The sequence below is a fragment of the Octopus sinensis genome, linkage group LG13, assembly GCF_006345805.1.
Source record: "Octopus sinensis linkage group LG13, ASM634580v1, whole genome shotgun sequence".
Taxonomy (NCBI): domain Eukaryota; kingdom Metazoa; phylum Mollusca; class Cephalopoda; order Octopoda; family Octopodidae; genus Octopus; species Octopus sinensis.
This window is the reverse complement of record NC_043009.1, coordinates 68,850,437-68,875,945: the sequence shown is the minus strand read 5'-3', so window position 1 is coordinate 68,875,945 and position 25,509 is coordinate 68,850,437. Positions and strand designations below refer to the sequence as shown.

Below are 25,509 nucleotides of genomic sequence, written 5' to 3'. Positions count from 1 at the left end.
AGAAGCTTCTGGGTAAACCAAGGAAAAATAAAAGTTTTTAGTGACCAGGAAAGGAGAGATGGTTTTACTGCTATGAGAAAGGTAGTATAACTCTGCACTGTGTACCAAATGTAAACTATGAGTCACAAGAGATGCAGTTGTTTCTCTGGAAGGTTGTGTTTCTAACTTACTACTAACAGGTGTTAGCACTCACAAAATTAATTTTTTCAAATGTTTACAAGACTGCCAAAATTCTCTGCATGACCAAATTAGCACAGGTGGATGTCAATATTCTCTCTAAGGTGGGTGCTTGAGCATGGGCACACATTTTAGAATTAGGAAAGTTAAAAAATGTGCACACAAGGTTTTCAAGATGGAAATGGATATTTTTAATTGAAGGGATTAGAGCAATGTTTACTCGCATGGATGCATTCATGCTTTGCAAAAAAAGGACAAACTTTGCCCACAATGCAAATTTCTATGTGCACTTACAGTTAAAAAAATTAGAGGTAACATTCGTGGAAAGTATTTCAAAAACACTGAACTTAGAGAATATGGACTGAATTTAGGGGGTGATAATCTCTGCTCATAATAACAGGACTTTCTCCCTGAATGAAGATTAGATTATATAATGCATGTGTTTGCAGCATAGTAGTGTAATATGGGCCCTGAATGTGGATGATGTGTGAAGGGCAGAAAGAAATCACGCAAGCAGACTCCCACATCTTGTTTTTCTGGGTGATGAGAGTTGAACCGGGAGCTTAGAGGGAGGAATTTAATACACTCGGTCTATAGTTCTAATATTTCTGACACCCAACACTCCCCTAAGGACACCAGCCATAACATGGCGTAGTTGTTGTTGTGCATGTATTTTTGTAAGGGAGAGAGGGGGAGAGGAAAGTAAAAACTGATTTTCTTTTAATCAGCAAAACAAATATTTCATTCCTTTGTACACTTGAAATGTAAGACTATGTGAACAGAAAAGACGTGGAGAGAATGGGAGATAAGAAACATGAAAGTAACTGATAGACAGAACTGAATATGATTCAGTCCCTTCCAATATAATAAGATGAGACAGACTTAAAATTTGATATGAGTCATGTTAAACAAGTGATATGATGCTGTGATGTTTATTCAACATGGTTTGCCACTCGTATTACGGTAACGGTTCATAAAACTTCTGCAAACTGAGAGCAAAGCCATACTCCATTAATCTCTGCTCAGGCATTTCAAATGCACAAGGGTAACACTTTGACAAAGTCACAGTTAAGTTCAGACACACTGCTTTGTGAATGGGATTCATTTTAATAAAAAACAAATATGATTTTATAACTTTTATAAACCCTGTCATGTTTCATACTTTAAGATATAACACAATATAATCAGGGCTTACAGTGAAGTGGCAATCCCACCAATGCTGGTGCCACAATAAAACACATCCAGTACCTCATATAAAGTGATAAGCCATGAAGCTGAGACAACAGAGGGTCAAGTGGACCCTTCAGTGTTGTCAGAGGACATGATACCTTCTCTAGTGCTGGGGCAACAATGAAATGTACCCAGTATACCCTACAAAGGGTGTGGTGTTAGGAAGGCCATCCAGTGGGAGAAACCAAACTCAAAATGAAATTTACGAGAGAGAAACTTGGTCCTTCAACTTGTCAGGGAGAGGACAGTAACTCTGAACAAGATGAACTTGTCCAATCCAGCCTGGAAAGTGGACAAATAATGATGGTGACGATGATGATGAATGTGGATTTTCCACGGGTCTCAAAGATGAACATTCAGTCGCTTGATCAATTCAATTCCTACTCAAGAAATTAAGATAGGAGTGGCCAAGTATTCTACAGGAATATGGACTCTTAACACAATTCTCAGGTCAGCTCAACATGGCTTAATGTGACAAACCTAGACTCTTGAAGTAAGAATAGAAGGAAGAGGAGAAAAGGGAGGAGAGAGAGGAAGTGGTACAGAATCCGGTACAGAATTACTACTATACTTATTGGTGAAAGTCAAAGCAAACCGTGACAGGATTTGAACTTGAGTGTCGGAAAGCAAGAAACACAAACAGCAAAGCATTCTATCTGGTGTTCCAATGACAATTTTGAAAACTGGAGCCTATATAGAAAAGTTAATTAACACTTTTGTAAACCCTATTTCTTCTGACAGGAATAGACTTTCATTTTAACAAAACAAATTCTTTTCTGGTTTTGTCATCAGAGGATGGGCAGAATTTGTGACCTTTGCAGGATGGATGAGGAAGAAATTATTTGTTACATCTTGTTGCTAACTATTCTAATCAGCGTAAATGACCCATAAATAACTTTAATCCAGTTGAAACCAGCTCTGGCTCTGTAGTACAAATGTCGTTATCGCAAGTTTTGAATCAAAATCTTCCACCCAACCTTAGTCACAATTTATGTTCCTAACACTAGCTTAATGATAACAAAGTTATTTTACTAAATTCTTTGTTATATTTAAAATAATTGCAAGAAACACAGAGCATCTCAAAATAAATATGGTAACAAAAGGGTTAAATGGCTTTGCCAGCAAATAGAGCAGGTTTTTGAGACCCCTGTGTCATGTGACAGTAAGCCTCTACAAGAGCACCACTTTCACTCGTAATTACCAATAAACAATGGCATTATACTAAAAAGATGAAGGCGAGAGAGTAAAACATCAGAGCAGAGCATACTCTGCTCGGCACCCAAAATTCTGGGTGTCAGTGTTAAACCAGGAATTTAAGCAGTTTTTACCTGCCTTTTTGTTTCAATACATTAAAAAAAAAACCCAAAACTTCAATAATTATGCTGGATTATTAATTTTTACATACAAATTAACAAACAAAATGAATCTAGAAGCCTGAACAGCTGCTATCAGTTTATGCTGGTTGTTTTTAAGACATCAAGTATTCTTGGACCCTTCAGTGCCAATTTCCTTGGCAAAATTGGGATAACTGTGGCCTGTCTGAGAAACGAGCCCTACAAGGAGGGGTTACTGCTACCCAGTGAGTGTTGCTGACCATGTAGTAACGCCATCATAATCATGTCTGATTCAGGGTATACCTGAACATGCCATTTGTTGTGGGGTGTATCCCCCACTCCATCTTCTACTGCTTAATCCCCAACACCTTAATTTTTTTCTTTTCTTTGTTCCTTATAATTAAATTGTGATTCAATGTTTATGTATATAAAAATAACAAAAGACTCATATATAAAAGACAATACTAGAATCTTATCATCCGGAATTTACCAATATCATGAAGTAACATTTTTTAAAATGAATTTTATTTAACAGTTTTGTTATCACCACACCTAAAACCCCTTCTTTTTTTATTGTAGAAAACTGCCCTTTTCTAAAGCCTTGAAGTGTACATGTTAAAATTCTCACTTTCTAACAATTCTACATAAGAATCTTTTATTGTTTTTTGTTTGAAATGCAAACTAAAATTTGTATAAAATTTATGTTACACAATTCCTTCACATTCATAAATTGTTTCAAGAAAACAGGAAACACACACAAAACAGTATTTCATAAAAAGTTATGGGCCTGAAAGGGTTAAAAAGAGGAACACTTTAGCTAGGATGATTGAGGTTAGGGTTACTAACACAGGACGAAGAGCAGTATCAGGCAGTTTGGTAATTATAAGGATTAAGTGGCAAGAAGATTTGTCAAAGAGCAAATGACATGCTGAAATAGAAGAGAAACGGAGGAGTGGCGTCATTAAGTGGGGGGAAAGTATGCACTTATTACATCTTGAGTGGGTTCTTCAAAATACTGCTATTATACAAAATATTTCCATAAATTGATGCACGTAGACCATATATGTGTGTGTGTGTGTGTGTGTGTGTGTGTATAAATGTGTATATATAGATATATCTGTTGTCTTACAAACACAACAAGCCTACTATAAAATGGTAATAGTACAACATACCGACATCAACAACTCTTGCAGAAGACTATGAATGTTGACAACCAAGAATTTGGGAATTTTACAGCTCCAAATGGAGAAATAAGAAAAAATAATAATAAAAAAGAGCCTAATTGCATAATTATAAGTAAAAAATTTCTCACTGACACACAAAATCCAATTTGTTCAATCAACCGAATGGTCAACTAATTGAACCACAATAATAAAGAGCGGTTGATTATTCCATAGTCATTTGTAACCTTAGTGTAACCATTATTCAAAATGAACGCCACAAAGCTGGGCCTTTGTATTACAGGAAATTCACAAATTCACTCAAAAGGATTGGGAGTAACTGGGCTTTGGTAAAAGCTACTCAAGGTGCCACGCAGAAGAACTGAACCTGGGATCTGATTGTGAAGCAAACTTCTCAACCACCAGATATTCATTTACACACACACACACACCAATCTACAGCAGTAGAGATTTTCCCCTTATGTAGTTACATAGTAGAGTGGGTATTCCTTTATTTGAAATATTTGGAACTGGAACTGACTTACATTCCAGAAAGATTGTACATCTGCATCTCCAAAAAGCAAGTAGCTTGAGGATAAAACCCAAGTCTAAACCTTTAGCATTTAAACAAGCCAAAACCACCCCAAATATTCTATCTATTTTATGTTCAAACTACCCTACAATGTCATTCTAAAAATAAACATTCACATCATTGAAATATCTCAAAGCTGAGATAGTGCATGATTAATACGAAATAATGTGAATAAATAGGAATTAAATTACATTTGACAGATTGTTCTGACTGCAAAATGGTTAAACATTTATTCCATTTACATTCCAAAATACAACTTAAAAATCACGAATGTAGGCTTTTATAAATTTGGTGCTACTTCACTTTTGCACAATATATAAGTCGCACTTTCTTAATAAATATTGCTTTTAATTAATTACACTTTCACTTTAGATTGTCAAACCTTCAAGAACACAACCACTTCACTTCCAACTTTTCAGCTTCTTGCCCATCTAAAATGGACTACAATTTTTAAAAATCATTCCCAATAGGCATGGCTGGGTAGTATGAAGACGGCTTCCCAACCATATGGTTCCAGGTTCAGTCCCACTGTGTGGCACCTTGGGCAAGTGTCTTCTACTATAACCTTGAGCTGACCAAAGCCTTGTGAGTGAATTTCATAGACAGAAATTGAAAGAAGCCTGTTGTGTATATATGTGTTTGTCCCCACCACTGCTTGACAACCAGTGTTGGTTTGGAAAACGAGCCCAATAGTTTTGCAAACCACAAGGTTCCAGGTTCAGTCCCACTGCATGGCAACTTGGGCAAGTCTCTTCTACTATAGCCCTAGGCTAGCCAATACTCTGTGAATGAATTTGATAGACACTGTGGAATACATACATACATACATACATATATATATATATATATATATATATATATATATAGGTGTAGGCGTGGCTGTGTGGTAAGAAGCTTGCTTACCAGCCACATAGTTCCGGGATCAGTCCCACTACATGGCATTTTGGGCGTCTTCTACTATAGCCTCGGGCTGACCAAAGCCTTGTGAGTGGATTTGGTAGATGGAAACTGGAAGAAGCTCGTTGTATATATGTATATATGTTTGTGTGTCTGTTTGTCCCCCCTCCCCACCATCGCTTGACAACTGATGTTGGTGTGTTTACAACCTCGTAATCTAGTGGTTCAGCAAAAGAGACCAATAGAATTAGTACTAGGCTTACAAAGAATAAGTCCTGGGGTTGATTTGTTTGACCAAAGGCGGTACTCCAGCATGGCCACAGTCAAATGACTGAAACAAATAAACGAATATATATATACACACATGCATTTGTGTGTTCCCTCCTACTGTTTGACGACTGGCATTGGTTTGTTTACATCCCCATAACTTAGTGGTTTGGCAAAAGAGACCAACAGCACAAGTACAAGACTTTATAAACAAATCTATAAATAAATGAGGACAATTTCAGTAAAAACCAGCATGATTGCAGTCCAATAACCTCAACAAGGATAAGATGAAATGAGGAGAAATTATTTAAAAAGAAAAAATTTATGAAATAAAATTCCAAGTGCTTTCTAGAATTTTCCCTTTGTGGCGTTTTTCCCCACTTAAGAAATTTTCGATTTAGGAGGTTTTCAGATAAAGAATTATCATCCATGTTATTTATTAGTTGCTTCTTCATATCAAGATGACCATCAGAACTGATTGTCAACACACTATTCGGTTCTGGTCGTTGCCAGTGCCACCTGACTGGCCCTCATGCCAATGGCATCCATTACACTCTCGGAGTGGTTGGCATTAGAAAGGGCATCAAGCTGTAAAAACATTGCCAGATCAGATTGAAGCCTGGTGCAGCCTTCTGGCTCACCAGTCCTCAGCCAAACTGTCCAACCCATGCCAGCAATGGAAAGCGGATGTTAAATGATGATGATGATTAGAATCATAACGACTACAGGGTTTACCTAACCAACGGTACACAAGAAACTATATATGTATTAATGGATATGTGTGCATGCATATGCACAATGAACATTGCATCTGCTGACAAATTCAAAGTAGGTTCTCTAACAATCTGTATTGTTATATTACTTTTTAATAAATATTTCACACTTATTTCGACAATTTGAAGTACGATATACTATTTTCACTCTGCTGTTCCATAACAAAAAAATACTTTGACATGCGACAAATTCCATAATCCATTTCTGCCTCTATTTTTTTGCAACTAGTATGAGTCTGATCTCTACAGATAATCCAGTGAAGGCATGTGATTTAGTATTACGGGCATTCGACTCATGGCTGGGAGTTTGATTCCAGGAAGCACATTATTTCGCATTGCTCAGTTTACTCAGCTGGCAAAAATGAGTAGTACCTGTAATTTCATGGGCCAGTACGGCCACATTCCCTGTCATGCAGAATCTCCCTGAGAACCACGTTAAGACTATGATCCATCTGTGGAACGCTCAGCCACTTGCATGTTGGATTCATGAGCAGGCTCTTCCGCTGATCAGATCAACAGGAATCCTCGTTGTTGTAATTGACAGAGTGGCAGATAATTAACTCAGACCAACTGACAAATAAAGGCTGCGACATATGCATATATACACACATACAATTAACCACCAGACAAATACGGCTACAAACAGCTTCAACAACAATTAATACTGATTAAAACCACAAAATTGTTCCAATCTGTTAATCCACAATATTCATACAAATTCATAAATCATTTGCTGTTATTGTCGTTTTCCATGCTGATAGGGTCTGATGAGTCACAGGGTGGCACTGTGCCCCATATCAGCATTAGCATGATTTCTATGGCTAAATGCCCTTCTGACAGCTTTTCAGTGTGTACTGGGTGTATATCATCATCATCATCATTTAACGTCCGCTTTCCATGCTAGCATGGGTTGGACGGTTCAACTGGGGTCTGGGGAGCCCGAAAGCTGCACCAGTCCAGTCAGATCTGGCAGTGTTTCTACAGCTGGATGCCCTTCCTAACGCCAACCACTCCGAGAGTGTAGTGGGTGATTTTATGTGCCACCGACACAGGTGCCAGACGAGGCTGGCAAACGGCCACGCTCGGATGGTGTTTTTTATGTGCCACCGACACAGGTGCCAGACGAGGCTGGCAGACGGCCACGCTCGGATGGTGTTTTTATGTGCCACCGACACAGGTGCCAGATGAGGCTGGCAAACGGCCACGATCGGATGGTGCTTGCTACGTGCCCACAGCACGGAGGCCAGTCGATGCGGCACCGGCTACGGCCACGTTCGGACGGCCCCCTTGTGTGCCACGTGCCACCGGCACTGGCACCACAAAGATACAAATTCCATTGATGTTCATCTATTTTGATTTGTTTTGATTTGATTTTCACTTGCCTCAACAGGTCTTCACAAGTGTCACAAGAAGGAAGGTATGCACAGGTGGACTGACTACGTCCCAGGTAGGGGCCATGGGTTATGGCCTGACTAGTCTTGCCGGGTCTTCGGATGGTGTTTTTATGTGCCACCGACACAGGTGCTAGATGAGGCTGGCGAACGGCCACGATCGGATGGTGTTTGTCATGTGCCCACCGCACTGATGGATTTCTTGTGTGCCACAGGCACTGGTACCACAAGATACAAATTCCATTGATGTTCATCTATTTTGTCTATTTTGATTTGATTTGATTTGATTTTCACTTGCCTCAACCGGTCTTCACAAGTGTCACAAGAAGGAAGGTATGCACAGGTGGACTGACTAGTCTTGCCGGGTCTTCGGAAGGTGTTTTTATGTGCCACTGACACAGGTGCCAGATGAGGCTGGCGAACGGCCATGATCGGATGGTGTTTGTTACGTGCCCACAGCACGGAGGCCGGTCGATGCGGAACTGGCTACGGCCACGTTCGGATGGTTCTCTTGTGTGCCATCGGCACTGGTACCACAAAGTGTGTGCCACCGGCACTGGTACCACAAAGATACAGATTCCATTGATGTTCATCTATTTTGATTTGTTTTGATTTTGATTTTCACTTGCCTCAACAGGTCTTCACAAGTGTCACAAGAAGGAAGGTATGCACAGGTGGACTGACTACGTCCCAGGTAGGGGCCATGGGTTATGGCCTGACTAGTCTTGCCGGGTCTTCGGATGGTGTTTTTATGTGCCACCGACACAGGTGCCAGATGAGGCTGGCGAACGGCCACGATCGGATGGTGTTTGTCATGTGCCCACAGCACGGAGGCCAGTCGATGCGGTACTGGCTACGGCCACTTTCGGATGGTTTTCTCTTGTGTGCCACCGGCACTGGTACCACAAAGACACAACTCACAATCCCTTCTAATTTGTTGCTTGGCTCCAGGTTGGCCCTGTCTGGGCAAACTTATACAGTCTCCAAAGGTCTACATTATCTATTGTGTTCTTTGTAAGACAAAATGGGAGAGATTTAAAAGCAATCTGACTGCTATTTCTAGCAAGTCAATTGCTTAAGAAGACATTCCCCACCCACCACCTCTAATTACGATTACATGTTTAAATCCTCAAACAGACAGTGTGCTGTAGTATTTTATACAGGGTAACTTATACCATTTGCTTCTCAACTGGTGGTGGATGAAGTTATGCTGAGCATCTAACCATAATAAAGACCTCTTAAAAGGAGAAACAGACTCAGCCTGGTAAAAAGAAAAAAAAAAAGAAAAAAGATAGTGTTGCTTATATTATTTTCAAATTGTCATCACTGCAAATGTTCTGGCATGACCTAATTCTGTTCTCATTACCGACTGCCACTGAATTTATTACTTTGTTCTCATCAATTCTCACCACATAAATTACTTTCCCCCTCCCCTGCTCCACTCTCTTACCCTCCTCACAGCCGCATACAAGATGATGATGGTAATGACATATATTCCTCCCACAAGAATCACCATTTTATTCGTAAATGTAGCTCAATGGAACTCCTATAAAACCAAGCAAATCCACACATGCACACACACACACACACACAGACCAGACTAAGCAAATTGTACTCTGGCAATTTCTGTTGCTCTTCACTGCACATCCCACACACATCATCATCATCGTTTAACGTCTGTTTTCCATGCTGGCATGGGTTGGACGGTTCGACCAGGGTCTGGGAAGCCAGGAGGCTGCACCAGGCTCCAGTCTGATCTGGCAAGGTTGCTACAGCTGGATGCCCTTCCTAATGCCAACCGCTCCGTGAGTGTAGCGGGTGCTTTTTACGTGCCACCAGCACAGGGGCCAGAGGGGGCTGGCAAGATACCACGATCAGTTGGTGCATTTTCCGTGCCACTGGCATGGAAGCCAGTCAAAGTGGCGCTGGCATCGGTCACGTTTGGATGGTGCTGTTTACGTGCCACCAGCACGGGGATCACAACTACAATTTCCATTTGATTTTGATGTACATGACTCAATAGGTCTCCTCAGGCAAGGCATGTCACCCCACGATTACAACTACAATTTCCATTTGATGCGACATTCTATACAAAAGACACTCAAAAGGATCCTCACTTACATTGATTATCCTACATGACTGGTAATTACTTAATTAGCCCTCCCAGAGGATAGAAAATAGCATGATAACTGATAGGATTTGAACTCAGAACATGAAGGCTTTTAACTAAATACTGAAAACATCTTGATCAGTGCTCTGAATTCTATGTAAAAAAAAAAACTTCTTACATTCGTATCAGGTCAGTCACAAATTTAAAGGAATGATGTCGAGGATTAAACTGAAGTCAGGAGATTCACACGACCCATCAATAACTGGCAAGAAACTTAGAAATACACAAAGAATTGCAAATAACTGGAAAAAGATGGTCTCAATTTTTGGTTGAAGCACTCAACTTAGAACTCATGAATCTTCAACAGCAACTTTCAGTAAAATGGTAAGCAGCCCAGGGTCAATACCGGAAAGGAAAACAATACCAATTCCTTCGAAATGAAAACAGTGGGGACCCACAAAACTGAAGGCCCATAGCATGCTTGCCAACAAGCTACAAAACTCTTGCACTTTACTCTACAACAGTTTGGTTACTCTTTATGAAAGCAATAGCATAGAACTAAAAGAGGAGAACGAATGCCTGAAAGGGATGCCTGGCTGCAAGGAGCAGATATAAAAGAGAATTTCAAAGAGAAGTCTGTGGGGCAGAACAAACCAAACTGGCATGAATCAAGAAATTCTGAAAAGGGAGTCGGATGAGTGACAGTCTGGGGAGACCTCCAAACAGTATTGCAAGACAAGTGTAAGACTGGCAATCTGAAGGCAAGAGGGAAGTTGGGCAGCCTGGGAAGACCTGGAAAAGATGCATGGAGGATGAAGCGAAAACAAAGAGGCAGCCCCCAAGACTGCCTCCCCTAGTACGAAGTGGCTGTGCTCCTTATGGAGAAATGTGGACTAACTATATTTACCTGCACACAGGTGAGACTTATAGAAAGAGACAAAGTAACAACAACAGAATTAGAGATTATCTAAAAGCAAGCAGGAGAGGGATTAGTGTAATAGGGAAACAAAGAAAGCAGAAACCTTTCGTTTGTGTTTAAGGAAATAAAATACAAACTAGAAACTATACTGAAGAAAATGATTTAGATTAAATCAAAATAACTGCAAAAGTTAAAACAAAAACCCAAAAAACCAAAAGACAAAATGCGATTTTGTACAAAAATTTGGAGAGATGACCAAATGGTCAGTAAAACACAAGAGAGAGGAAAGACAACAGGTGAAAGGCAAGAATGACTCCAAAAACCGAAACAGAAGCGACAGTTCTGATTTTAGTCACAAATAACTACAAAAAAAAATATGATAACATTAAGTACAGATTCTGCAATGATACAGTTGACCACACAATTTCTGCCAGGTCTGAGAATGGCCACAAACATAATTGGCTAGTAGATATGTGAACTGCATAATATACTGAGAGATTGTCATGGAAATGGATTATAAGTTGTATAAACATGTACCCTGAAGGTATATGGCTTAGTGGTTAGGGTGCTGCACTCGTGGCTGTAAGAGTGTGGGTTTGATTCTTGATCTAGGTGGTGCAGTGTGTTCTGCAGCAAAACACTTCACTTCATGTCACACCAGTTAACCCAGCTGTAAATGAGTTCCAGTAATAGGTGGGAAGTTAACCCTGTAACTGACTAGCATCCTATCCAGGAGAAGGGTGTTCTCATCTCAGCTACTAACACACCATAGAAACTGGGTTAAACTCTGGGCCTTGTGGTCCTAGAACTCACAACAGATCTAACAAGAGCACTCAGAGAGTGCAAATCTCTGCCAAGGCAACACCAACGTCCTCTCAATGATTAGCCAGTGATGATTTTTAAAATGAGAATGTCTGAAATAAACTCAACTGCTCTCACAAATGAGAATACTAAAAATGAACCCAACCACTCTCAAAAATTAAGCAAAAAAAAACCGGAAAAATAATCCAGAATCCTTTTTCGGTACCTGATCGATCCCAATGGTTGTCATGGAATGTGAAGGTGGCTGTAGGAAATTTAGTAACAGTAATAATAGTTTATCCTTATCTAATACAAGCCAAAGTTAACAAATTCACCATTCAAAATAGTCAGAGCCTGAAGAGAAATAATTGAGAAAAACTCGAAAGTGAAAGTAAGAACGTAATCATGTAAAGTAAATATAACAAATAATCCGGAATCCTTGTCTGGTACCAGATCAATCCCAAAATCTAATCAGTTTGTACCAGTCACAAGGCCAAACATCCCTGAAAGTTACATCCGAATCCATTCAGCAGTTCTTGAGATATCTTGTCCAGATAAACAAACAAACAAACATGACTGAAAACAATACCTCTGCCTTCGCTAAGGCGGAGGTAATAGCTGAAGCATTAGGCTAGGCACAGCCCGTATGCTATGCCACAGCTCAGAGAATACACTCTATGCATAACATATATGCCATAACCATATGCAAACATTGTCAAATACAAGACAACATCCCCACTCAGCACATGCTCTACACAATCCATAACCAGCACAGTTAAGGTGTTCAGCTCACGATCAGAAGGTTCTGAGTTCAATTCCTGGCAGTGCATTGTGTTCTTGAGCAAGACAGTTTATTTCACACTGCTTCAGTCCACTCAGCTGGCAAAAATAAGCTGTGTCATGCTGACTACCCCAGAGCACTATGTTAAAGGTATGTCTGTCTGTGGAGTGCTCAGCCACTTGCATGTTAATTTCACAAGCAGACATTTCTGTTGAAACCTTGGCATCGTAACCGACAGAGTGTCATCATAATAAACAGAAGCCAGTAAAGCTGACATAATCGTCGACAACTGACCTTACTACCAACAATTCAGACAATTTGCATTCTATATAACTACCGCCCAACAAGGCAACGATGACGACCATTTAGTCATCGTTAAGGATGACTGATGACTTGTGAAATGACTTTCTTTGAAAGCGAGGAAGTGCTGCACACTGTCAACCCCATGCTCTCACTTGTAGGACCAAGTCATGACAAACGCGGATGAATATGGATTGCCATGATGTCCTGCTTGCCTTTTGCTCTCTTCACTCCAAAATGCATTGGTGCAGCTACGTTCCTCTCTGTTGAGCCAAAAAGGTTTCTTCTCCGGAGTCAACCAAATCCAGTCTTCACATGCACAGGTGGGGAAACCCAACACAACATATATTCCACACAACCCTTGACTGACACCAAGAAACAACTAACTCACTAAAACACAACTCATCATTGAACATTATACACATTATTCACCACAAAACCAAGTATAACATTCAAATATAATTCTACACTTCCAAAGACAAGGAAAACGCCCCACCCCCACCCAATGTCCCACCAGAATAATGGGGAAGTACCTGGTGCTCTTGAAAAAACTTACATGCAAACATTAACAAAAAACGTTTCTGGCATATAGGTACAATGCCTGAAATTAGGAGGAGAGTGTTAATATCATGGACCACAGTATTTGACTGGTACTTATTTTATTGACCAAGGAAGGATGAAAAACAACGTTGACCAGGTGGGATTTGAACCCAGAATGTAAAGAACCACAAGAAACATTGCATAGCATTTTTTTTTTCCAATATTCAATTTTGCTAATCCCCCATCCTTAATAATAATTATTTCTAACATAATAACTGCTATGAATTGGATTAAGGGTGGATTGCCCATGTTCAGTCCATTGCAGGACGAAGGAGTTGGCATGTTCTCTCCACCAACCATGGTCTTGATGTGCAGGATGAGAATCTGAGCTCAAGATCATATTGGTTTGATGAGCCCGCTCTGCCACACTGACTTGGCAGAGAGGTGCAATATTTATATACACTCACACAGGAGGAGCTAAGATGATTACATCAACCCCAGTGCATAACTGGTACTTATTTTTATAGACACTGAAAGGATGAAAAGCAAAGCTGGCCTCAGCGGAACTTGAACTGTGAATGTAAGGATGGACGAAGCACAGCTAAGCATTTCGTCTGGCATGCTGACCCTCTTCTGCCAGTTTGCTGCCTTAATAATTGTTGCAGAAGGTTATAGATTTTGAGGAAATAGTGTCTGCAGAGAATGTTTATGAAGTCAGTGCTGCAGTTGTATTTTTCTTTTTTTTTCGTCTACTTCAAAGGGATAAAGACAGAGTTAATATCAGCAGTGAGATTAAACAATATATCATTATGTCTTTAGCCGAGTGCTTTCCGGCCTCTGTCACAGACACAAGGATGAGTGGAGGTTGGAGAAAGAGATCTCACCCACACACTCAAAAAACAAAAACAAATGGAAAACACATTGGTTCAATCGAACAGACATCATAAAAAAAAGAACAATTCTCGGAATTTGTGTAGGAAACTAAAAATTGTTCGTTTAACAGAAGCACCTGTGTGAGTGTTTGTGTAGACACAGAGGGAAAGAGAGAGAGAGAGAATGAAGGAGAAGAAGGGGAGAGGTACGAAATATACATTATAATATGTTTTGTATTTGAGAGTAGCCTTACATTGATAGAATATGTTTAACCAAAGATAGAAAACAATTGAAAGAGACAATAGCATAATTAAGTGAATGGGTTGACTCCAATCATGTCAGCAGCCTGGTGACTACAGCTGGAAGGGAGTGTTTACTCCTGGTAAGCAGGGTAACCCTAGATCAGGCTTCCTTAACTGGCCTTAGGTTGTCTGCTATCACGTATTTGTATATCATGTACACTGTCACCCTTCATTCATTTCAATCCCAGTGTTAAGTTCCCCACAAGACATTTTCTATTCCATCCATGTAATTAATCTCCTCATTTCACATCTTTATCGAAACAAAGAAATTATTCTTAAAAAGCCATAACACTCTCAAATTATTGTTATTATTAAAGTGGTGAGCAAGCAAAATCGTTACCACGGTGGACCAAATACTTAGCAACATTTCCTCCGTCTTTATGTTCATCAGTATCAGTGTTTTAAATCCGGGTTTTGTCCCCGTTAATGGGGGTGGCCGGATCTACTTCAATGCCATAGCAACCAAGGTAGGCAGCCCACCCCAACCTTTAGGCTGGTAAGATGCCCATTTTCCTTTGCTATCATGATGCTTTTTTGAAGCTGGATTTTCTACAGGGCGCATGCCCTTGCTTACCCTCAACCTCAGTTTCTAGACATGAGTGGTCCCGAGACCAAGGCCTCTACCATTATTTTAAAGAAAAGTGGCGGAAAACAAGCTCAGGAAGGCAGGGACGCTGCTCCGAGACCCCTACCTATGTTCTGAGTTCAAATTCTGCCATGGTTGACTTAGCCTTTCATCCTCTTGGGGCTAATAAAATAATTACCAGTCAGACACTGGGGTCACTGTAATTGACTTCCCCACCCCTCAAATTTGCTGGCCTTGTGCCAAAATAAGGATTATTATTATTATTATTAAGGTGACAAGCTGGCAGATTTGTTAGTATGCGAGACAAAATGCTAAGTAACATCTCTTCTAGCTTTAAATTCTGAGTTCAAATCCTGTCGAGAAGAACATCGCCTTTCATGCTCTCAGGGTTGATAAAATATGTAGTCAAGCACTGAGGTCAATGAACCAGCCCCTTTTCCCCTCAAAATTCTGGGCCTTGTACCGAAATTAGAAGCAATGTTGTTAAAATAAAGTGGATATGTTTGGTGCAGCCGAAGAGTATATGGAAGGCCTTTTTGGTACATAAAGCTTAATAAATTGTTGCTGTTAAGTTCAATTGAATGTTGTGTCTCATTAATAAAGACGAAATAAATGAAGAGGCCATTTACACACTGGAGTTGATCTAAGTGAATGGAGCTGTTGTTCGACAATTATGGGTTTTAGTTCCTATCTAAAACTAGCAATGGTGATGATGATGGCTGACATAACAGAGAGCCAGATTAGAGATTCAACACAGCTCATCTCTCTCTATCGTTAACAAAAGAAGCAGTAAGCTCCGAGATCAATTCAGGTGACTAAACCACTGACTTTTGGGGAAAGAGCCTTCTGTCTGGTTTAAATCTAATCATCATTTCAACTCCCACTTTTCCATGCTTATATCGGCCGGATGGAATTTGTTGAGGCAAATTTCCTATGACTTGGCATCCTTCCTGCTGCTAACACTTAACTGTTTCCAAGGTAACATTCTGCAAGACAAGACGGGTTTCCATGGAAAATTGGAAATGCAGGGCACTGCTTGCATCACAGCGACGCTCATGAAGTGAAGGCAAAGAACCAGTAATACATGCTGAGTCACGTCGAGAAGAAGACACTTGCCCAAGGTGCCACACGGTGGACTGAACTTGAAAGCACATGGTCCTTATCATATTTACTAAAGCAGCAGAGAAAAAGTGTTTGGTCCCATCCATCAATTCTGTAAGTTTAGATCCCACCAATGTCAACTACACCTTACTCAACTAAATAAATACCTATTTCTTTATTACCCACAAGGGGCTAAACACAGAAGGGACAAACAAAGACAGACAAACGGATTAAGTCGATTGTATCGACCCCAGTGAGTAACTGGTACTTAATTTATCGACCCCGAAAGGATGAAAGGCAAAGTCGACCTCAGCGGAATTTGAACTCAGAACGTAACAGCAGACGAAATACTGCTAAGAATTTCGCCCAGCGTGCTAACGTTTCTGCCAGCTCGTCGCCTAAATAAATACCATCATCAATTTAACAGCGAATACAACCCATCCCTCAGTAATTTTCTGGCCTTAATCCAAATGTGACAAATCCTTATTATTATATGAACTTCAGTAACTCATTCCAGAAAAGCTGGAGCAATTCCAATATCATGTGGTTCTTTTTACTCTATGTGGAGTCAGCACGATCATACATTGGAGTTGTATAATAACTCCAGTGTATGATTATTATATAACTGCAATGTAAGCCTCCAGAGCACTGAATAAAGGATATTGCTGGTGGCACAACCACGTTCTCATGACCATCAATGAGGCAAAAAGGATCCATGACAACAGACAGGCCAGCAGAGGGCCTTTGTTGAGGGAGGAGAGAAGAAGAAAAAGAAGACTCATGAACAGCTCCAATGTTTTACTTTTCCATGGCATAAGATTGGGTGATGGAAGTTGAGCAGAAGAAACTAAAATTTCACCCAAAACTTGGTTTCCGAACAAGGCAGCTGGTCGTCCTGTTGGAATTTACTGAGCCCTGGGAGGAGAGGACAGAGGAAGCATAAGAGAGGGAGAGAGAGCTAAGTACCAGTCAGTGGAGAACTACTGCAAGACTGGGAGGAGAACAAGATCTTTGCTAGTGGAGGTTAGCAGTTAAAGGTTGGCAGGTTGTATCTTGAGTAAGGCCTACAGAACCCTGGTCATTAAAGGAATGAGCAGAAGAAAAGCCATCAAGAACAACTTCAGAGGCTGCTGAGAAATCAGCAGAAGGTCACTTCCACACAAGCCTAGGATTGATCAACCTAGGGTGGGTTGCCTGGATGAGAGTGTATGTGGTAAGAGCCGAAACACCCAGACATCACAACATACAACACTGATAGAATGTTCACGAGCTGCTCATAAACATAAGCCTGGTCACTCTTAGTGCTACTGATAATGTGTAACTCAGTACAATGTCTTGCATAGTCAAGCCATTGGTGACTAAACCAGCAACCTTGTCAAGCCTATTTAATAAGGAGGGTGGTTTTCATTGCAGGGGAAAACAAAACCTGTCAAAGGGTGGATGAACTCAACAGCCATCGAACAGCTGGAAGTGAGAGACCTCTAATCTTTGTTTGGACATCTTTCTAGGAGATATCGATGTTTTCTCAAAGCTAAAACATCAACATCATACATTTAAGCATCATTAAGGACTTACGTGTATGTTTATTAACATCATCATTTGACTTCTCATTTATTTGGATGACATCCTGAAGGGCTAAACCCCAGCTAATTGTCAGAAATGAGTAGGGTTGCCTCGTTGAAACACTTACTTGGCTGGATTACACAAAGTTTGGGGGGTTTGGGGATGCTGATGGCAAGTCAACAAAAGGATGGCATCAGATTCAAAATGTCCAACCTTTTAAATCAAGAATCAGGTATGTACTGACACAGCGGAGAAGAGTGTTACCACCTTTTAGAAATAAAGGTTCCAGCCTGCTACTCTGGACATATCCAAGAATTAGACTTCTGATGATGATGATGATGATGATTGGTGATCAAGCTGATTGAAGCATTGAGCAGATGAAAACATAAAAAAAAACTCTTTCATTAAAAGGTGTCTTGCACAGGGACACGACAATCAATCAAGAACTGAACTCACGACTTTCTGATTGTAAGCCGAATACTCTAACCACTGAAGCCATGTGCCTTCACTTTGAACTAGATTGTGGAGTCGGAGTTGAAGCTTTTTGCAGCCCTCCTTTTAACTCCACCGTCTCTTTTAAAAAATGTCTTGTATTCAGAAGTACGAGAGTTATTGGACAGCATTTGTTCTGGCTCTTTACGTTCCGAGTTCAAATACCATTGGGATTGACTTTGCCTTTCAACCTTTGGAGGTCGGCAAAAAGAAAAGAGTGCCAGTCAAATAGTGAAGCTGATGTAATCATCTAGCCCACCCAACTCTCTACAAAAACTGCTGGCCTTGTGCTTAAATTAGAAGCAACTATTAATATAATTATCGTGGTTATTAGTTGCATAGACATCAGATAAATGTGTCAACAGTAAAAAAAAAATGTAAAAAAAATGTAAAACAAAAAAAACAAAGCAAGATACAACGGATGTCTGTTTCGTCAAGTAACAAAAATAAAATGAAAATTACATCTAGTGAACAAGTGTTGGTTGCTGTATTTTGGAGTAATGGTAACAGATATGGGTGGGTGTGGTTTGTGTGCTCTTGATAGGAAATTAATGCTAGTCTCTTGTGTGTGTGTGTGTGTGGGTGGGTGTAAGTATGTGTGTACACACACACACACACACATCTGGTGACTTGACACTCTTACATATGCAGACAACACCCATCACAAAGCACAGACACACTCCCAAACATGTCTGTTAATAAGCTATACACACAAACAGAACTAGGAAACTCTGAGAACCACAGAGCTGCTGTGACTACACACACACACGGCATAGGTATATTCATATTCAGTGTCTTCTATTTGATATTGCTGAATATTTCACACTAGTAGTAGTAGTAGTAGTAGTAAAGGTGACGAAAGACGATGGTTAACAATCAATGTCTTAAGAAGCAAAGCTTACAGTCCGATGTTCTAAAGAAAAAGTGGAGGGGGGGGGAGCGGGATGGGAATGGCAGTAGTGTCATAGATGCCTCTCCGACGGAGATTCAGTAACGTAAATGGAGCAAGTTATTACGACAATGACGAGAAGCGAAACAGATTCGTTATCTCGGCTTGCCGGGGAACTGAACACATCGAATAATAATGATGATAATAATAATAATAATAACAATAATAATAATTCAATATTAGAGAAATATGGGCGAGAAAGGCATAAAAAAAATCTACAAGAATAGTTTAGTGCTAATAACAAGTATAACTTGAGTCAGGCCTGTCAGAGGAAATTCTTCAATTTTTGAAAGAGAAGGATAAAAACCCCACAAAAACTGAAGTGTCGAAGACTGGATGCCAGATTATAATGTATCGAAAATGGGGCCTTGATTACAACATATACATCCACACTGTAAAGTGTGTGTGTGTGTGTACAGAGACTGACAAAGATTTATAGACTAAGAGACAGCCACACAAAGAGAGAGAGAGAGAGAGAGAGAGAGGAGAAGGGGGGAAGTGTGTGCGTATAGTAGTAGTAGGGTGTGTTTGTGTATTTATTTTGCCAAAATATCTTTCTAGACAAGAAACAATGCATTTTTCAGGACAGTTTTCTTATAAGGCAGAGTGAAACACATTGGTCTGATTAACCGACTTTCTCCAGCTATCCATTCAGGTATTTTATAGACAAAAGTCGTTCCATCAATAACAGAAACGATTTCTTTCAAACAGCCACAGAGCTTCGAATTTACAAGGCAAACTAAAAGGATGTTGTGACAGCCATAATTTCAAGAAGAAAAAAGGAAAAGAATTCCACAAAGTTTAAAGGAGCGCTTTAAGTCAAAATGACATGATCTAAGCAAGAATGGAAACTGAGAAACAGTTCCTACAGTCTTTTAAAACAAGGGAAGAGATAATAAAAGCGAAACGATTATGCCTTTTCTAGGAGTATTAGAAACACGGGTAAAACTATGCCAGCTGGGAATCGAAACCGGGTCTTGTGAATTCAGCACACTACAATGCCTGCCTGAACAACATCCCAAACGGAGACTTCTATGCAGTTTCACGACATGCTAGAAATAGCAACCAAATCCCAGCCATCTTGTATATTATATATATATATATATATATATAAAAGACTCCAAAACCCTCCACTAAAATAACGGACACGTTGAATAATGTAGTATTGGCTACACTAAGTCCGAATAAGATGGCATGGCATGGCTAGAATGTCTTTGATCATGGGCCTGCTTGATCACGATCAGTGCTGACTTGGGACTAAACAACTTCGAATCTTCAGAAATCGGGATGATATCGGATTTACTCAACATTATATATAGATATATTACACACACACACGCACACACATCAAAGTGCTTCTGCAGAAATGAAAGCACAAGTTGTGATGTTCAAGCATTTCCTACGTGCATTAAGACGAGATGAACAACGGCAAGGAATGTGAAATGTGGAAGACTAGAGCGAGCAGGCAGAAATCTGCAGCCAAAGTTAACTAATTCATACCACATTGTGCGCGGAAACACACACACACACACACACACATTATATATATATATATATATACATACATACATACATACATACATATATATAGATATATGTGTGTATATATATATGTATATATATATATATAATATATATATATAAAGTAGAAAGAGGCGGGATGAGTTAAATACTATATAGACAGATGGATGGAGACGATAGAGAAAATAAAGGGCGCAGAGAGAGAGAGAGAGAGAGAGAGAGAGAGAGAAGAGAAAGGAGAGTGTGTGTATATTGCATTTAGACAAGTTAACCCACTTTTGGAATCAAAATAAATCAGCAGCAGAAATTACGGAAAGGAAGTGAGAAGTAGAGAGGAACGAAGAAATATTTTTACGACAGTCCTATTAAAGCGATGCCAGCATTCTACCGTTTTCGAATGAGGAGAGCATCGCGCATTCAGATGGGTGTGTGTGTGTGTGCGTTACAATAAAAGAACTTATATATATATATATATATATATGAATGTGTATGTGTGTATATATGTGATCGGAATAGAAAGATATGTAAAATAATATGCATGCAAAACAATACTAATTAACTGTGTGTGTGTGTGTGTGTGTGTGTAGATGGAGAGAGAAGGAGAGGCAGAGAGCGATCAGCCGATAGGCGAAACTCGAGAAGTCAAATTTTTTCTTATATTATAAACATTACATACAGAAGTGTACAAAAATAATGTAATCCATAGCAGAGTGCGTGCCTCTCTCTCTCTCTCTCTCTCTCTCTCTCTCTCTCTCTCTCTCTCTCTATATATATATATATTATATATATATATATATATATTATATATATATATATATTATATATATATGTATTGTTTTAATGTTAAGTTACAATAAAAACAATTTTGCATTAAACTGAAGGATTACTCAATACTTAATGTAGAGTATAAATTTATTAAATTCATTATCCTTTGACAAGAACTATATCAACAGCTTAGCTAGCCGAAACTTCGAAGTCACTGTCAATTGTTAATACTATTCTATATACATTGCACTTCTACAAAGGATCATATTTATATACACTTTCTCAGCAATCAACTACATATATACACACACACACCCCGTTCTATCTATCTATCTAAACACACTGAGATAATCAGAGCATTTCTCTGTGGAATGTACCACACCTTCAACAATACCTCAGGCTTAAACAGTCCACATCACACTGAACAGAGAAATAAACAGCTGAAGAGGAATTCACATTTTAATCGGTGACTAGCAATAAAAAAGCTTCACAGATTTGGGACAAATTCACCAATAACACATCTATATCTATATATATATATATATATATATATATATATATATATATATGTATATATATATAGGTATATATATGTGTGTGTGTGTGTGTGTGTGTTTAGTGGAAAGCTAAAGCTTTATGGGGGAGATAGTATGATAAGATTTAATATTATTATTAGTATTAGTATTATTATTAATAATGATGATGATTATAATAATTGTTTGTAAAAGCATAAACTCAGCTTTTCATCCTCAGAGTGAAAGGAAAGATCAACTCCCGAGGACACCACATTCATGGTTAGTTGACTCGTTGGCAGAATTAAGGATGGATATATTAAATAATCGGGGAAACGATGGGAATAATCATAATATTTACTTAAAAAGGGAGAAGAGGATAAAGTGAAAGCTGATAAAACAATGACTTTTTGGTTTGGACTCGTTTCTTGGCCAACCCTTCGTCTCTCTGCGAGGACGAGTGCGGCGAGGAAAACAAGGCCGTACGCAGGCGGAATCGGCGTAGATGGCGTTTAGGAATGGAGTTGAAGCAACTAGGAATTCAAAGTACTTACAGAAGAGACGACTGAGGTGACCAGCTACATGGAAGAATAAAAAAAAAATCGCTAGACTACATTCGGTTTTACATTCAACCAAGCTGGGTTATGGCGACTTCCGGTACCAAAATGGTTCTTTACAAAACTTGACTCGGAACCGCTGAATTCCGAAACCCGAACTCCAGTATTCATTTTTTAAACTTGCTTTAACTACCATTTCCAATAGTTTACGGATTCTTCGCATTATTCTATCCGTTCCAATCAACTTTTTTACTAATTTTACTCTTAATAATATCACGATTTAAAGAGCGATTCATTTATTTAATATTAAAACATTTGCATATATTTATAAGTTTATCAAGAATTTCAAAAATATATTATTCATATGGATAATAATGTTTAAAAAAATATTTTCTAAATATTTGTTTTATATATTTTGGGGTTGTCAGGGATGAGGGTGGGTATTATTAATTGGTATTGAAACGGCAGTATGGGAGGGCAAATTGATTTCTTGGCCGATTACAGCTTATCGTAACAGTGATATTTAGAATTAAATTCGGTCAGCCAAGCCCCAATCCTCAACTGGTAAATCTGCTGAAGAAATCATAATGTACGTTATATTAGGATTTTTTGCAGAGTTTATTTCATAAGAAGCGAAATGAAAATTAGCGAGGGGGGAAAAAAAAACCCTAGTTAGAATTATAATTATTATTAGAAAGTCTGGTAAACACTGTAGAGAGAAGTCCCCGGTCAACAGAGGCGGCAACTCGGTTTCGATTCTCGGAAACTACAATCGCGAATAAACTTGGGGAATGTTGGAAAAGATAAGAATCTGAAGCTTCGGAAGTCAGTCAAAAAGGGGGTGGATTAGGTGAGTTGTTGGAGCGTTGGATGAAATTCTTTTGGGTATTTATTCAACCGCTTCACTTTTTGAGCTCAAATCCCGTTGAGGTCAACTTCATCTTCCATCCTTTCGGAGTCTTATAAAGTACAAGTGAAGTACTGACTGGGATCGATACAACTGACTGCTCCCTCTTCCTAAATTTCTAGCCTTGTGTCAATGTTAGGAACCATATATATATATATATGGATTGCCAGAATTGTCCGAGCTTTGGAATTAAAAAAATTTCGGCTCTTTACGTTCTGAGCTCAAATTCTGCCGAAGTCAGTGTTGCCTTTCATTCCTACGAGGTCGATAAAATAAAGGTACCTGTCAAATACTAAGGGTCAATGTAATTAACTAGCCCTGCTCTTCAAGATTGCTGGCCTTGTGCCTAAATTATAAATAATAATAATAATGACAATAATAATGCTAATAATAATAATTATTATTATCGAAATGAATCGTCAGATGCGTTAGAATATCAAACAAAATGCCTAACAGCATTTAGTTGCGGCCCTTTGCGTTCTGAGTTCAAATCCTGTCGAAGATAACTTCAACTTTAATCCTTCTGGGAGTCGATAAAAAAAAAACAAAAGAAAGAAAAGAAAATTGAGTATAAATCATGCCTTGAAGTCAATATACACGATTATAACCCTAACCCGTCTCCCCCAGACTCGAGACCTTTGTGCCTCTGTTAGAAGTCACTATTATTGTTTTATTGTACCATAAACCTGGATGCAAAATCGAGAGCCGCCGCCGAACCCGACCTGATGTTCTGCTGCGAGGTACAACAACATAGGAACAGTTTGTCACGTGCCTGACCACCGATGTTGGGTTTAGATGTTGGTGGATTTTCACAAGGAACAACACAAGAAAAAGGAGAAGAAAAACAACAAAAAACCAAACGAAACAAGAAATAATATTACATATATATCATTTATAAATATTTCAAAATTAAAATAACATAATGCTAAATGGAAAGACATGAAGCTGAAAATCTAACAACGATTTTCGCTACTTTCTTTTATGTAATCGCAAAAACGAAGCTCGACAATTTCCATTCATAATACAATTTCAAGGGTGGGGAAAAAAGATTATGTGTTAGTCTTTAAATTAAGGCTTAGTCTAATTAAAATTTTGTAGCTGTTAATTTAATAAATCTGACAAGAAGAAGAAAAGTAAGGGGGAGGAGAAAAAAAGGGTGTGTCTATAAATACCAGTGAAGCTAAGAAGATATTTCTGTATCATTTCACGGTTGTAAGAAGTCATACCTGCAAATCACCTGACAACATATTAACATTTTACAAAGCATTGCAGGGGACACTACTCTGATGTTTCGCTCCTCAAAGTGCTTTTTGCTGCTACTACTACACGCAGAGATGGTGTCCAAGCTAATGTCACGGACAACGTCCTGAAACGCTTTTTTATTAAAAACAAACAAAAAAAAAAAAATCATATTTTATTGCTGTTTTATGCATTATATCATCGAATAATAAATATTGAATAAATTAAAGAAATAGAAATAAATTCGCTTAACTGTCTTATCTATCACTCTACATAATTACTGATCTGTCTATCTATCTATCTATCTATCTATCTATCTATCTATCTCTTTCTTCTTTCTTTCTTTCTTTCTTTCTTTCTTTCTTTCTTTCTATTCAGTGTATATGTATCAAAGTCCCTATGTCTGTTTGTTAGTTTATCAATATAATAGAAGTGTCCGTGGAGTTTGGTTTGATAAATTCATTCGCCAAGTGGAATAATGAATTCAACAGTTCACTCGGTGCCTTTCATCTAAAATGAAGAAGAAAGGAATCGCTTTTGTCGATTTCGTTGTAACCAGCAAACAAATATTGCAGCTTTTCCATTCTTTATCTATCTTAAGCAAAAGACTAAGGCCCAAAACTTAAATTTTGTCATTCCTCGCAGCAATCCTTCTTGTCAAACTCTTTCATATTACCCATTAACTATCAGATCATTAAAAGTTTCTTGCCTCTATTTTCACTCCATCCACCTTCCACCCAGCCGCTCCATCCGTCTTCTTCTTGGTAAGGTCATGGGTGTAGTGTCCTCAGGCACCTCCTCCATAGGGTCCTACGAGAATCTGCATTAAATTTTCATGCGTGGATTTCCATGCATGACCAACATAAACCA

At 39.0% G+C, this 25,509-nt stretch overlaps 1 protein-coding gene across 3 annotated transcripts in view; it reads right to left on the bottom strand.

Moving 5' to 3' along the window:
- Positions 1-24,666, bottom strand: part of LOC115218691 (cytoplasmic FMR1-interacting protein) — a 72,764-nt gene extending 48,098 nt beyond the window's left edge. Inside the window, exon 1 of one of the 3 annotated variants that reach the window (XM_036508515.1) lies at positions 24,573-24,666. The gene's annotated coding sequence lies outside the window, so the exon portion shown is untranslated. Of the gene's footprint in view, positions 1-22,486; positions 22,611-24,572 lie in introns of those variants that run through there. The other 2 variants (XM_029788624.2, XM_036508516.1) reach the window with 2 other exon arrangements.
- Between the last annotated feature and the right edge of the window lie 843 nt (positions 24,667-25,509).